Source organism: Diceros bicornis, chromosome 2 (assembly GCF_020826845.1).
Source record: "Diceros bicornis minor isolate mBicDic1 chromosome 2, mDicBic1.mat.cur, whole genome shotgun sequence".
NCBI classification, from domain to species: Eukaryota; Metazoa; Chordata; class Mammalia; order Perissodactyla; family Rhinocerotidae; genus Diceros; species Diceros bicornis.
Genome location: NC_080741.1, coordinates 72,262,965 through 72,277,018, shown reverse-complemented (window position 1 = coordinate 72,277,018; position 14,054 = coordinate 72,262,965). Strand labels below are relative to the sequence as shown.

Genomic DNA, 14,054 nt, shown 5'->3' with positions numbered 1-14,054 from the left:
CCCTTTTTCCCATATCCTTGCCAACACTTGTTACCTTTTTTTTAATAATAGCCATCCCAACAGTATGAGATGATATCTCATTGTGGTTTTGATTTACAATCAGTAATGGAAGAGGAGACATTATAACCGATGCTATGAAAATAAAAAAGGTCAAAAGGTACTATTTGAATTATTATACACCAATAAATTGGATAACCTAGAAGAAATGGATAAATTCCTAGAAACACACAACCTACCAAGACTAAATCAAGAAGAATTAGAAAGCCTGAGGAGACCAATAACAAATAAGAAGACTGAACTAGTAATAAAAAATTCCCAACAAAGAAAAGCCAAGACCAGATAGCTTCATAGGTTAATTCTAACAAACATTTAAAGAAGAATTAATACCAATCCTTCTTCAAGTTTTTTCAAACAATAGAAGAAGAGGGAACACTTCCAAACTCTATTTATGAGGCCAGCATCATCCTCATACCAAAGCCAGACAAAGATACCACAAGAAAAGAAAAATACAGGCCTATATTCTTGACGAACATAGATGCAAAAATCCTCATCAAAATATTTGCAAACTGAATTCAACAGCACATCTTTCAACACCATAATCAAGTATAATCTTGATTATAAAACCAGTCCTGAATAACAAGATGAAGGAACATTATAGGTCAATCTCATTCATGAACATGTTCAAAAAATCTTTGTGTTTTAATTGGCAAAAATGAAGCCAACAATGTCTATGAAAAGGTAATATAGCACAACAAAGTGGGGCTTATTAAAGGAATGCAAAGAGAGTTTAAAGTTAAAATATCTATCAATGAAATTTACCCTATTAATAAAGTAAAGGAGAAAAATCACATAAGTATTTCAACAGGAGGAAAAAAAAAGCATTCAATAAAACTCAACATCTATTCATGATAAAAAGGAAAAATGAAACAAAAACCTCTCATTACACTAAAAATAGAAGGGAACTTCTTAATCTGCTAAAAGTTAACAACATCAAAAATAAATCTACAGCAAAATTTAAGTTTATTTCCTTCTGTTAAATCTAAGGTACAACTTATTATAAGATGTACTGTAAAGAAAGAAAAAAATTGGTACCAGTTAAACTATGGTAATCACTAATTGTAAGTCTTATGATACTTTCAGAGTTGTTGAAATGTGAAAAATCATGTGCTTTACAATCCACAAAGTACGGTAACTGTCAAATACTAAAAGTATTCTCTTACAAATTAGGACTATGATAAGGACACCCACTATACCTCTTCTATTCTTCAGCCTATTGAAGGTCTTGGTAGTGGGTTGAAGAGTGTCTCATTAAAATTAATTTCCACCTAGAATCTCAGAATGTGACTTAGGGTCTTTGTAGATGTAATTAACTAAGGATCTTGATAAGAAATCATCCTGGATTTAGAGTGTCCCCTATATCCAATGACTGGTGTCCTTATAAGAAGAGGAGAGAACACAGAAAGACACAGAGAAAGCCAAGTGAATGTAGAGGCAAAGATCAGAGTTATGCTACCACCACTCAAGGGGCCACCAGATGCTACAAGAGGCAAGGAAGCATTCTTCCCAGAGTCTTCAGAGGGAATGACACCCTACCTATACTCGACTTCTAGCCTCCAGACTAAGAAAAGCAGTGTTCTGTTGTGATATGTTATGGTACCTGTAGGAAACTAATACAGTCCTTTAATATGTTTGCAATAAGACAAGAAAATAAATAAAAAGTAAAAGGATTGGAAAGAACCAGATTATTATTCACAAATTATGACTACATGGGAAACAAACAAAATTATGAAAAAAAATGTATTTAAAGAATAAGTTTGGCAGGGTTGCTGGATATAAAATTAATATACCAAAATCAATTGCATATTCATAAAATAGCCAAAAAATGTTTTAAAAGTGTATTTGCTAACATCTTTTTAAAAGATACCATTTTTAATAGCAATAAAGTTATATAAACAACCTAGGAATAAATATAAAATATATACAAGAATTTTCTTGGAGAATATTATAAAACTATTTCAAGTTTAAATAACTAGTAAAATAAATCATGCTCATAGATAAGAAGACATATTATTGGAAAGATCAAAACTCTCCCTAAATTCATAAGTGAATTGAATTAAATTCTGATGAAAATCACACCTGGGTTCTTTGTGAGACTTGACATGCTGATTCCACAATTTACATGGCAGAGCAAAGGGCTAAGAATAGCCATATTATTCCTGAAAAGGAAGGGTGGGTCAGAGAAGAAGGGGCTCGTCTTAGCTGACACTAAAACTCATTATAAAACTATAGTAATTAAGATAGTGTAGAATCAGCACAAGGATAGACAAATAGACCAGCAGAATAGAATTAGAGAATCCAGAAACAGATCCATGCATATATTCAAACAGAAAATGTACAAAATTGAGAGTAAGCATTTAGAAAGATTTATAGCAATCTAAATCTGCCACAACATCCAAATGCATGATTTTGCAAGTATAGGTCCATAACAGAATGGAAATTAAAACAAAGCAAACAAAAAACTGATCCTTCACCATTTTCTTAAGAATACTTAAGAGAACAAAATTATAATTTAAAAGTATTCAGTAATCCTGAATAGTCAGGAAAAATGATGCTTCCTAGTTACACCAAAATAGACTGAATCTTGCAAATCAAAATAAGCAAAGCTGGATGATCAGACCAGTTTTGAATATCTGGGACAGGTTAGAGAAGGATTCAGAGGTCAGAGTAGATTGCAGGCAAACCTAAGCCTGATGTTCAGGATTGGATTTTTGCCCTTACAATCTACTCACACTGTGAAACATCAACATGGAGTCACTGACACTCTGAGAACCCACTGTGGAAAAGCCAGTTATGCTATAACAATCCCCTGGACCTGCACCATATGTTGCACAGCTCCAGGGAAATCAGTGCATATTCATAGGTTCATAGAATATTAAGGCTGGAAAGGATCCCACAAGCTATGAAGCTTTATCCTATCGTTTTTACAGCAAGGAGACAAACACCGTGAGGTTGAACAACCTAACCCCAAGAACACCAGTGGCCTGGTGAGACTAAGTGAAACTAGGGCCTCAGTTTCCTGAGACATGAAAGGCTTCCCCTTGCAGCTTGAAGAAAGCAGTCTCCAAAGTAGGCAGCACCATTTACCCAATATGTAACAAGACTGTCAATTGCCATAAAGGACACAGAACCATACTTTGTAGAACCACCCAGTCTGAAGGGATTTTCCCACGCACTGGGGAAAACACTGCCAACCCCAGTCCATCCACAGAGTCCTCATCTTCAAGTTCCCTGTGAGTTCTTGAGTCAAAATGTATTGGAGGTGATGAACAAGGCTGTAGTAAATCCACTCATGCCCATCAAATTAACTCAGCTTATCTTATAAGATTCAACAACATGCATTGTAAAGGCCTATGCACGCGTGAACTCAGATCATTCCTTTGATCAGTTATGAGTCCTTGCTTATCTCTTTCCTGTGGTGGCAGTCAGAAGACAGACCAAGAGATAGACCTATGAAACCAAGCCCAGCAAAGCCACATTTCTGAGAGAAGGCATTCTCTAGAATGTAAATAACTAGCCTTAATAGCAAATGTAAAATGTTGAACTGGTTGCAACACCTTTAAAATCCATTTGATACATATTTTTAAAATCCATTTGATCTTCACACAAATACTCTGAAGTAAGGATTATCATTTCTGTTTTACAGATGAGGAAACGAATGTTCACAGTTAGCAAGTATTCTAACTAGGATTTGAACTTAGAAATCCTGTTCCAAACTGAGAGTACTTGCTACTATGCCACATACTCTTGTATTAGAAGATCCCAGAAGCAATTCATAGGAATACAAATCCAGAAATCACCACGGTTTAGTCATTGTGATGGGGGAACAATAATAGGAAAGACAAAAGCTTAAATTGCAGAATATCTTATAAGTAATGAGGATTTCTGAACCTTTGGGTGTGCCTAGTCACTCATGTCTTTGGTTAGATCAAAAATATTGTAAGAAAAAAAAGGCACAAATTCTTACTATAATTTACTATAGTCCTAGAAGACACAGCTAATAAGCAAGATCGAAAAAACAATGTTGATGTGGGCACTAGAAACTATGTAAGACCAAAAGAAATGTTTTGGGATGAGTAGACGGTAGAAAAAGGAATTTGGTTATTTTTTTGTCCATTTATCCACATCCTTTACCATGCAACCTGAGGCTGCTCCCACAAGAGAAGGAATGTAGCCCCCAACCATTGAGTTTGAACTTGTTACATCATTTGCTTTGGCCAATGGAACATTAGCAGATGTGACTCAAGCAAGAGCTTGATATGTGCAGTGGGGCAGTATGATAGCAGAAGCACAAGAGAACTTGAGAACATCTTTCAACAAGTAGTAAACAACCCTTCAGATCAGTCTCCAGAAAGAATACATGGAACAATTCTGACCCAATCCACAGTGAAGAGCTAACCCATCAGAACCTGCCCAGCTGAGTCCAGCCTAGATCAGACAGTTTACAGTCAACCTCTAGGCCCATGAAAACACTGTTTATTCTTGTACGCCACTGAGTTTAGGGATGGTATTTTATGCAGCATGATTGTGGCAAGAGCGAACTGAGACAAAGGATAATAGTGTTCAATGATGAACTGTGGGAGAAGGCAAGTAAAGACCTCAAGCTCCAACTAGCTTAAGTAAAAATCAAAAAGTACATGGGTTTGTACATTGCTGGAAGAAGTAGAAAATGTTATAGGCACTCTGGAAAACAATTTGGCAATTTCTTTAAAAAACTAAATGTGCGACTACTATACAAAACTGAATTCTTTGCATTTATCCAGAGAAACGAAAACTCATGTTCACACAAAAAGCCATATACAAATTTGTCCAGCAGCTTTATTCATAATAGCCAAAAACTAGAAACAACCTAGATGTCCTTCAGTGAGTGACTGGCTAAACAAATTATGGTACCTTCATGTGATGGAGTACTATTCAGCAATAAAAAAGGAACAAGCTATAGATAGACACAACAAGTTGTATGAATTTTCAGGAAATTATGCTGAGCGAAAAGAGCCAATCTCAGAAAGGTTACAAAATATATGATTCCATTTATACAACATTTTGAAATGACAAAATTAGAGAAATCAAGAACAGATTAGTGGTTGCCAGGGTCAAGGATGGGTGGGGGAAAGGGATAGAGAGGTAGGTGAGGCTATAAAAGGATGACATAAGGGATCCTTGTGGTGATTGGTCTGTTCTATATCTTAACTGTATCAACACCAATATCTTGGTTGTGGTACTCTACTATAGTTTTACAAGATGTTACCATTGGGAGAAACTGGGTCAAGTTTACACAGATCTTACAACTGCAAATTGATCTACAATTATCTCAAAATATAAACTTTAAAGAAAGTCTACAAGTGTAACAACTTCAGGCATAATAGCATTTAGAGATTCAATGATTATAATTAAAATACTATTTCTCACCTCTGCCTTGGCTTTCATTCTGAGGCAAAATGATCACTGACTGCTCCTGGCTTATACATCTCCCAATTTGAAAGTCCTTGAGAAAATGGAGCTTCTCTTCTCCGACTGTTCCAACAAAACTATTGGAATTGAATCTCACCAAACCAACTTGCATCACATGATAATCCCTGAACCAAACATAGAAGCCAGTGGAATCGATACACTGAATGGCTGGGGCTGAGTCACACACACATCCCTGGACCAGAGCTAGTCCAGCCCTCCTCGTGGAATTGGCTTCGGAATGGGCCTCACACAAAGGAAAAGAGAGACATTATTATCAGGAGCAATAAATGTCAGGCGGGCAAAAAGCTCAGAGGTCCACCAGAGGAAGCACCAAATAATGTCCCAGATTAAAAAGAAATATGCATGAAAGTACTGCCAATGAAAACTAGAAACTTCAGGTGTTTTATTTTACAGATAAATATAGAAAATAACATTTAATATAAAGAAAAATCAAATAATATTGACAACACAAGGAAGAAAGGAAACAAACCTGTGCTTTGAATCTCACTAACTCAGCACTGATTGCTTTTGTTTCTCTATGATCTCCTGCGATATGCACGTACATTTCTATCACATCAACACCTCAGTGAAGGTACAATTTTGAGATCTATTTTTCTCGTTTTACATAATATCAAACTTCTTAAACATTTATTTTACCATGCAGTCTTCATATCCATCAGTTCTGATGTCTGCAGAATATTCCATCCCAGGTGTACATATATCATCCTTGCCTGACTCCCCTGCTGGTATACACTAAGGTTGTTCCCAAACCACTGATGCTATTTCAAGTTTTGATGAAATCTATTATTTTTATGTCTAGTAATTCCTTCAATTCTGAAAACTTGTAATTCTGGTTGGGACTTTCAAGCAAGGTACTAGCCACTGGTGGTCTGGCATGGGCCATATTAATACTTATTTCCTCGGCCACGGAAGTCCAGAAATGGGCATGCAATCTAAGGAAGGCTTATCAGAAATTCTCTAGGATTTGTGTGTTGGTTTGGAGCTGAAGAAGATTGAAGACTGTGAACTGGTATTTGTCTATAGCCCTCTTCCTCACTTAGCAGAAGATACCTTTCTGCAGGAGAAGAGAAAGGAAATCAACATAGACAAGCAGAACTGAGAGAAAACTGGAAGAAAAGTAGCCTGAGCATCTCTTTGACCCGCTGGATCCAGCCTTACCTGAAACTAAATATTTCCTGACTTTTCAGTAATATAAGCCAATATATTTCCATTTGCTTAAATTAGTTTCAACCGGGTTTAGATAGTCCACAACCAAGAATCCTAACACAAAATTCATACTGTTAATGCTAAATCAGTTTATCATTGGCTATGTCTATGAGATAAAGAAGAATTGAAGAGACTATCTGGACTTCTTTGGAAAAGCACAATGATGTCATATCAGGGAAATCATTCAGAATAGTTTACATACCATGTTTTATTAATCTGATTATTTCAGGCATCCATCCCAGAATCTTAACAGTTTATTCTAGTCTTGACAATTATGTCATTAACGTGTCCAGGCATTCATTTCAAGGAAAATAATAAAGTCATTTATAAACATTCAACAAAGAAGGAGCTAAAACAAAGTTTCTCAAAAACCACTTGTATCAAAACCACTTTCACATCTTGTTAAAATAATTCCATCTAGTGTCCACTCCGGTCCTCCTGAAATAGAATCTTTGGATGTGATACTCGCGAATCTACATCTAAAAGTTACCCTAGGGGCTGGCCCCATGGCGTAGCAGTTAAGTGCGTGTGCTCCACTGCTGGCGGCCCGGGTTCAGATCCCGGGCGTGCACCGATGCACCGCTTGTCAGGCCATGCTGTGGCGGCGTCCCATATAAAGTGGAGGAAGATGGTCATAGATGTTAGCCCAGGGCCAGTCTTCCTCAGCAAAAACGGAGGATTGGCATGGATGTTAGCTCAGGCCTGATCTGCCTCACCAAAAAAAAAAAAAAAAAAAAGTTACTCTAGTTTATCTTAGTATAATAAAGTTTGAGACCCACAGAGCTAAAATAGTGGCCATCTTCTCATTCAGTTCAGAGCACTTTTCTGAATTAAAAGAGGTAATTAAAAGAACTTTTCAAACGTTAATGTGATACATATCATCTAGATATCTTGTTAAAATATAGATTCTGATTGATAAGGTCTGGGGTGGGGCCCAAGATTCTTCACGTCTAACACACTCCCGGGTGATGCTGATTCTACTGGTACTAAAGACCACACTTTGAGTAGCAGAGTGCTAGATTACATGCTGTCAGATAAAATAAAAATAAATTGAATTTGAAATAAATTAAAACATAAATTGAAATAGAAATGAATTAAAATGTAAATAGTGATCTGGAATGAGAGACCATGTAAGGATCGTAGAAAGAATGTGATGTTGGGAATAGAGAGTCCCCTGTTCAAGTCTTGCCTCTACTACTGCTGATAATTAGTTGTGTGCTCTTGGATTATCATTTCACATTTCTGGACCTTTGTTTTCCTACCTTTCAACCTGGAAAATGAACTGGATCATCATTTAGTATCCGTTTAGTTCTGATTCTGTGAGTCCAAGATTCCGGTTCACCATCTTGATATCTAATGTTGATTAGTAATCTCACTCAAAAAAAAACATATATTCAAGATCCAGGAGATACGGTCTCAATACAAAGCAAAGGTACCTGTAAATAAACCGTCTAGTCACTTAACATTTGGAGACAAGTCTGCAGCTTCGTGATTCATCCCATCCTAGTATTACACAGCATCTCATTTTTTAAGACAGTATTTTATGAGTATACTCTCAATTGCTCTAAGAAACTATCATTCCCTAGTGTCTTCTCAACAGCCATCAATTCTGCCATTTTGGATTGAACTGGACCCAACTCTTTCTCAAACTGCATATCTGATCCCTTATACTTAGATCTCCAACCAGTATGGCCCTCAATACTGAAACTTTTCAATATTTAGACATCAAACAATGCTTAAGATCAGGTTATACTAACTAGAGACAACCTATATTTCATTTTATATTCTCAACTGAAGCCTACTTAGCCACTCAGCCTGAACATGTTCAGCAATACTGTTATGATGCAGAGGTGAGACTGTTTTGTCAGTATGTTCTCCATACACCCACTTCTAGTCCCTGCTGCTCTTCTTTGCACATCTTTCAAAAGGAGGTCTCAAACAACCCTTGAGAGAAAACTTCACAGGGAAAGCTTCATTGGAATAGGGGATTGGTAATTGATCAGGACCTTGAGGGGTGGATACTATTTGGCCATGTAGACATATCTGCAAAGCGCATGAGCAAAGCCAGAGAGACTGAAGGGCACAAGGCATGGGCCGGGAGAAATTAGAGCTGAGGTGGGAAAAGGATTTGGGCAGACTGCATGAATGCCATGCAAAGAAGCCTGACGGTCACGTGGCAGGCAGTGGGCAGGTCACTGAACAAAGGAGGGCAAGTGTCACTTCCTGAGTACTTATGTGCTGGGGGCCTTCCAACAGGCAGCTAACAGCCCATGAGCAAGACCATCAGGACATTGGCTTCCCATCTACGCATCAAGAGAGAGCCTGAGAGGTGCTTAATCAGCTACCAATGGTAAAGTTTATTCTCACTTAGAACCAGGAACAAAAAAAGATTTTTTTCCTTTCTTTTCCCCTTTTTATTGTCTGGTCTATTTACAAAATGTAATAAAGCTAAAAATAAAAACAACTTCAGGAATTTACAATCTGAAAAAGATGTATTCTTTTTTTTTTTTTGTGAGGAAGATCAGCCGTGAGCTAACATCCATGCCAATCCTCCTCTTTTTGCTGAGGAAGACCGGCCCTGAGCTAACATCTATTGCCAATCCTCCTCCTTTTTTTCCCTTTTTCTCCCCAAAGCTCCAGTAGATAGTTGTATGTCATAGATGCACATCCTTCTAGTTGCTGCATGTGGGACGCCGCCTCAGCATGGCTGGACAAGCAGTGTGTGGGTGCGCGCCTGGGATCCGAACCCGGGCCGCCAGTAGCGGAGCACACGCACTTAACACTTGAGCCACGGGGCTCGCCCCCAGATGCATTCTTTTTCTCTCTGAACTGCAGACATTCCAGAAGGCACATGTGTCAAAGGAGTAAGACAGGTTCACGGTTCACTCTCTTTCCTGCACCAGAATGACCTTAGAAGGACGAACACCAGTCCTGGGACAGGTCTGCCCTCCAAGGGGCCTGGCATGGCCACCTGTCATCCAGGAGCTTGACTTCTCCACCTGGAGGCAGACGGCACAGTGTAGACTCCAGTGAGGAAGACCTGGCTTAGAAGCCTGGTTTCTCCACCTACCAACTGGGTGATTTGGGGCAAATGACTAAATGTCTCTGCTCTGAATTTCTTCAGCTGTAAAATGAGGACAGAAATAGCACCAGACCTCCAGGCTTTTATGGCAGAGGGAAGTAAGAAATAAATAACTCATCTTAATAACATAGAACAATGCCTGGCCTGTAGGAGGCTCTTTCATGTTGTAATAGTAATATGGAAATACCATGTTAGTTAGCCAGGTTGAGAGATCAAACGAGAGAGAAAAGGTTACAGTGCTCTTTGACCTGCCAAGTACCAAATTCCATGTTTCTTCCTTGTGCACACCTCCCACACAGCAACTATTATATTTTAATGTCATTTTCTTCATGTTTATTTGCCTTCTCAAACCCGTTGTAAGAAGCCACAAGAAGGGTCTTTGTTCTCTGTAATCCAAGTATGGAGTATCATAGTAGATCAATATAGAGACTTAATAATTTTCTGCCATCACTCAACCTAGGTATATTGTAAAATAAATTCTAGAATCTCTTCTTTAAGTCCTACTAGTCTTCTTCTTTAAAAAAGTTTCATGATTTGTCTCAAAGACAGCAGAGTGAATGTTAATAGTTTCCTTGGCAGCATTTGATAACATCCATGGTGTTCCAAAAAAGAAAAAGAAATTGTCACTCCTAAATACCTTTCGACAGGTGACTTCACATATGCCCCACAGCCATCCTTGCAACATTTTGCTCCTGCTTAAAAGGCAGTGCCGGGTCAGAGATGGGTAAAGTAGACGTCCGATTCACTGTGTCCTTTGAAGCCAGTTCACTGGTCCTGTGCAGACACACATACCCCGGATTGTCTTACTACTGTCACATTTGAAAGTTATTTTTTAAAACACGTTTGTACTTTGTAATTATAAAAGAAGTTCTGCTTATTGCAGACAATTTGGAAAACAAAAATAAGGAAAAAAATTTCAGCTGCATATAATCTCTGAACATAGGGAAACCTCTTGCTAACAGTTTGCTGTTTTTGTCTCTTCTGGTTTTTAAAATATACATGTAATGTATAGTTGTTTGTTTTAAATGGAGCTTAGTTTTCATTTTTTTAAAAATTCATTTGCTTTATCTAAGGGCAAGGGATTTTTTTCCATGTCTGGGAATAAGATGATTTGTTTCAACTTCTGATCTGGGAAGTCATGGAACTCACAGCCTTCCAAAGGATGTGACTGATTTATCACCAGGTTCGAATCTGGAGAACAGCTTGTGCATTACTGGTCAAGGCAAACTCACAGCTATTGGAGGAAGGCCACTTCCCCTAGCTGGTTTGGCTCCACTGAAGTTTCCTACAGGGAGCAGCTGTAACTTAGCTACACTCCCAACACACACTCACTTCCATTAGGGGTAAATGCTACTGAATCCAGATTCAGAACAAACTTGTGCCTGTGACTTTTTTAAAAGCATGCAGGAGAAAGATATTTTGCCCCTCTTGGGAATATCAATAAGCTGATAATTATGTCTGTTTCAGCCATTTGGGCACACTTTTTTGATGAAACCAGTCTTGTCAGCTCTCTAAAATAAGTAGTGCCCCAAACTCTGAAAAGGACAAATAACCCTCAGATCTAAGCAGGTCTCATTTGCAGGACTGGTGATGTTGCTTATGGTTCAACTTGAGTCTCTGTTATGGTACTAAAAAATGAATTATTTTCTCTTAGAGTTGTTTACTTGTCTATTAGCAGTGACACAAATTCAAGCCCTGAATATCTATCTTCTCAGCAAGCACTACATATGAACATGGCAGAGGTGAGTATTGTTGATGATGCTGAATGATTAGGTGGTATCCATGGGGCTGGGTGTAAAAGATTTATATTGGACTAGGAAAGAGAATTAAGCTGGGTAGGCAAAGTCATGGAAAGAATGCTCTGGTGTGTGAGAAGGATCTACTCTTGAAGCCTCATAGTAACCCCCAGAAGTATACACTGGGTTGGAAGTCAGCCATTGTGGTGGAGGATGGAAGGTGAGAGAAATGAGCAAAAGAGAAGGATTGTAGCATTTACTCTACGCCTGCATACAAGGCACTGTGCTAGGATTTGATATGGTCAGATTACCTCTGCCCCTTAAACATTACAGAGGGAAGCAATAGAGAACAGCACTTGATAGCTTGAGCTTTGAGGTCAGAAAGAGTGGATTTGAGTCTGAATTCTGCCTTTGGCTACCTCTGTGGCCTTGGGCAATAACCTATGTAATCTGTGTCTTCATCTATTAAGCAGGCATTCTATTAGTGCTCGTCTCTCACAGAGCTTTGATGAAGATTACAGAGATATGCCACGCAGAGCACTCAGCACAGCGCTTGGAATTCATAGGAGATATTTCTAAATTGTGCTTATTATGACTGTCTCTACTTTAGAGATGAAGACCTCAGTCTCAGAGAGATTAACTGACTTGATCTGGACACACTCCATGTGCTTGATCTTATGTGTTCACAAAAGTTAAGCTTTTTTATTGACGCCATGTCATGCCGTAACCTTGCAGCCTACTTCTCCCAAGTCTAACTTGGATGCTTACTTATGGATGCTGTTTTGAAGCTGCAGCCGTCTGAGCTTGTTCTTACTGGTTTTACACCATTATAGAAGGCTTTACATTCAGAGGAAGAATTTACCTGTTGAAGGTAGCTGGTTGTTCCAAGCTGCCACAGCCTTTTTGTCTTCTGCTGTTGTCATTCAAACATGAACCATATCTTCCAGCTCCACACACTCTGTAATAGTGATCGGTATGCCTTCCACACCCTCACGGCTTGTGAAAATGCTGGGCAGATGGAGCTCCACAGGGCATCTCTAGAGACCAACTTCCCTCTGGTGCAACACCAAGTCTTATCACCTTACTTTACAAATGAGTAAACAGATCCAAAGAGTTTAGATGTCTATGTTGTATTGCGTGGCGAGTGAGTGAGCCAGCAGCCTTTCATTCAGATTTTATTAAAAGAATAGATGTTTTTTAAGTAAAGGAATAAAAGCACTAGTCAATATTCCTCTTTTGGGAATAACATCTAATAGAAAAAAACATCAGATAGTCAGTGTTTGAGTAGACACCATGCTCCACGCTGGGACAGACGCAAAGATGTACAAGTGATAGGCTTCTTGACCTCAAAGACGTTATCACACAGTTTGGGAAAATGGTGATTGTTTGGTTGTGATGGTTCTCAACACGCCAAGATAAGGTATCTTTAATAATTAAAGAGTGCCACGAATTGCAAGAGTGAGAGAGTGTCTCTTACAATGCCCTGCTGTCCACTGGTCTCTCCCCAGAATGAAACACTGTTGAGTGAACAAGCTGTGGATTGAACAGCAGGCGCTTGTAAACTGTGTGTGTGAAGCCAGCTCTCCCCTGGCTCTTTGTAGACAGTTTTATGTCATGATCTATGCAAGAAAAATATTTGAGGTGAGGAATGAATGGGCACAGCCCATGGACATTTCTACTGTAGACATCTGCATTTTATTGGGAAGGGTGATATAGCCACACGTTTATTAGCCCCTCATCCTCTGCCTGCAGAAAGACCACCTGGGGCAAAGCTGCCAAAGCTCTACTGAGGAACAGAGTGCTGCCTGTTAGGGGGAGCAGTGCAACCTGACACTCAAACGCATATGGTGGGTGCCTGCATTCCCCAGGACCTCACATAATCCACCACTCTCCTAATTCAAAATTATCTTTTGTTATTAAATCATAATCTAACAATTAATAGTAATTAATAATTAAATAAAATAGGAAAGAAATATATTTTTCCCACAGCATAAATTTGTAACCATTACATCATTTTTTTTCTAATTCTGTCTGTTCGTTTGTTTTGTTTTTAGCATTCTCTCTTATATTTTGCAGTATATCTGCTCCTCAAGCAACACCACAGCATATCACTACTGGTTTGTCAAATTCAACTTCCAGGCCAGGATCACTAATTCTATGGATGTATTTTCTCGTGCTAAGATTAATACTGCCACGTAGATGACATAGTTACTTCATATAATAAAGAGTGTTTCATTTTAGCCGTCACTGCTATTGTAATTTAAGCCTCATATCACTTACAGAATATTCTGTGCGCATAAACCACAGTACGGTACACAGAATTCCAACAAAGGAGAATGAGTTCTTTCCATTTCAGGAGCTCAGGTGGTGCAGCCATGAGATGATAACACTAACATCGTCTATGCTTTCTGTGGGTTCACAGCTTTGAAGTTTGGGGACTATACTTAAAGAAATAAATTTAGGGCTATGTCTTATTTCAAATTTGGGGCATTGAGAGTCTT

At 38.5% G+C, this 14,054-nt stretch overlaps 1 long non-coding RNA gene across 1 annotated transcript; it reads right to left on the bottom strand.

Moving 5' to 3' along the window:
- Positions 1–2,593: 2,593 nt before the first annotated feature.
- LOC131418739 (uncharacterized) lies at positions 2,594–13,505 on the bottom strand. Its single transcript, XR_009222990.1, has 4 exons — positions 12,416–13,505; positions 10,455–10,591; positions 7,998–8,171; positions 2,594–7,442 (listed from the first exon to the last, which is right to left on the bottom strand). It is a non-coding gene; the product is annotated as an uncharacterized LOC131418739 (long non-coding RNA).
- Positions 13,506–14,054: the final 549 nt, after the last annotated feature.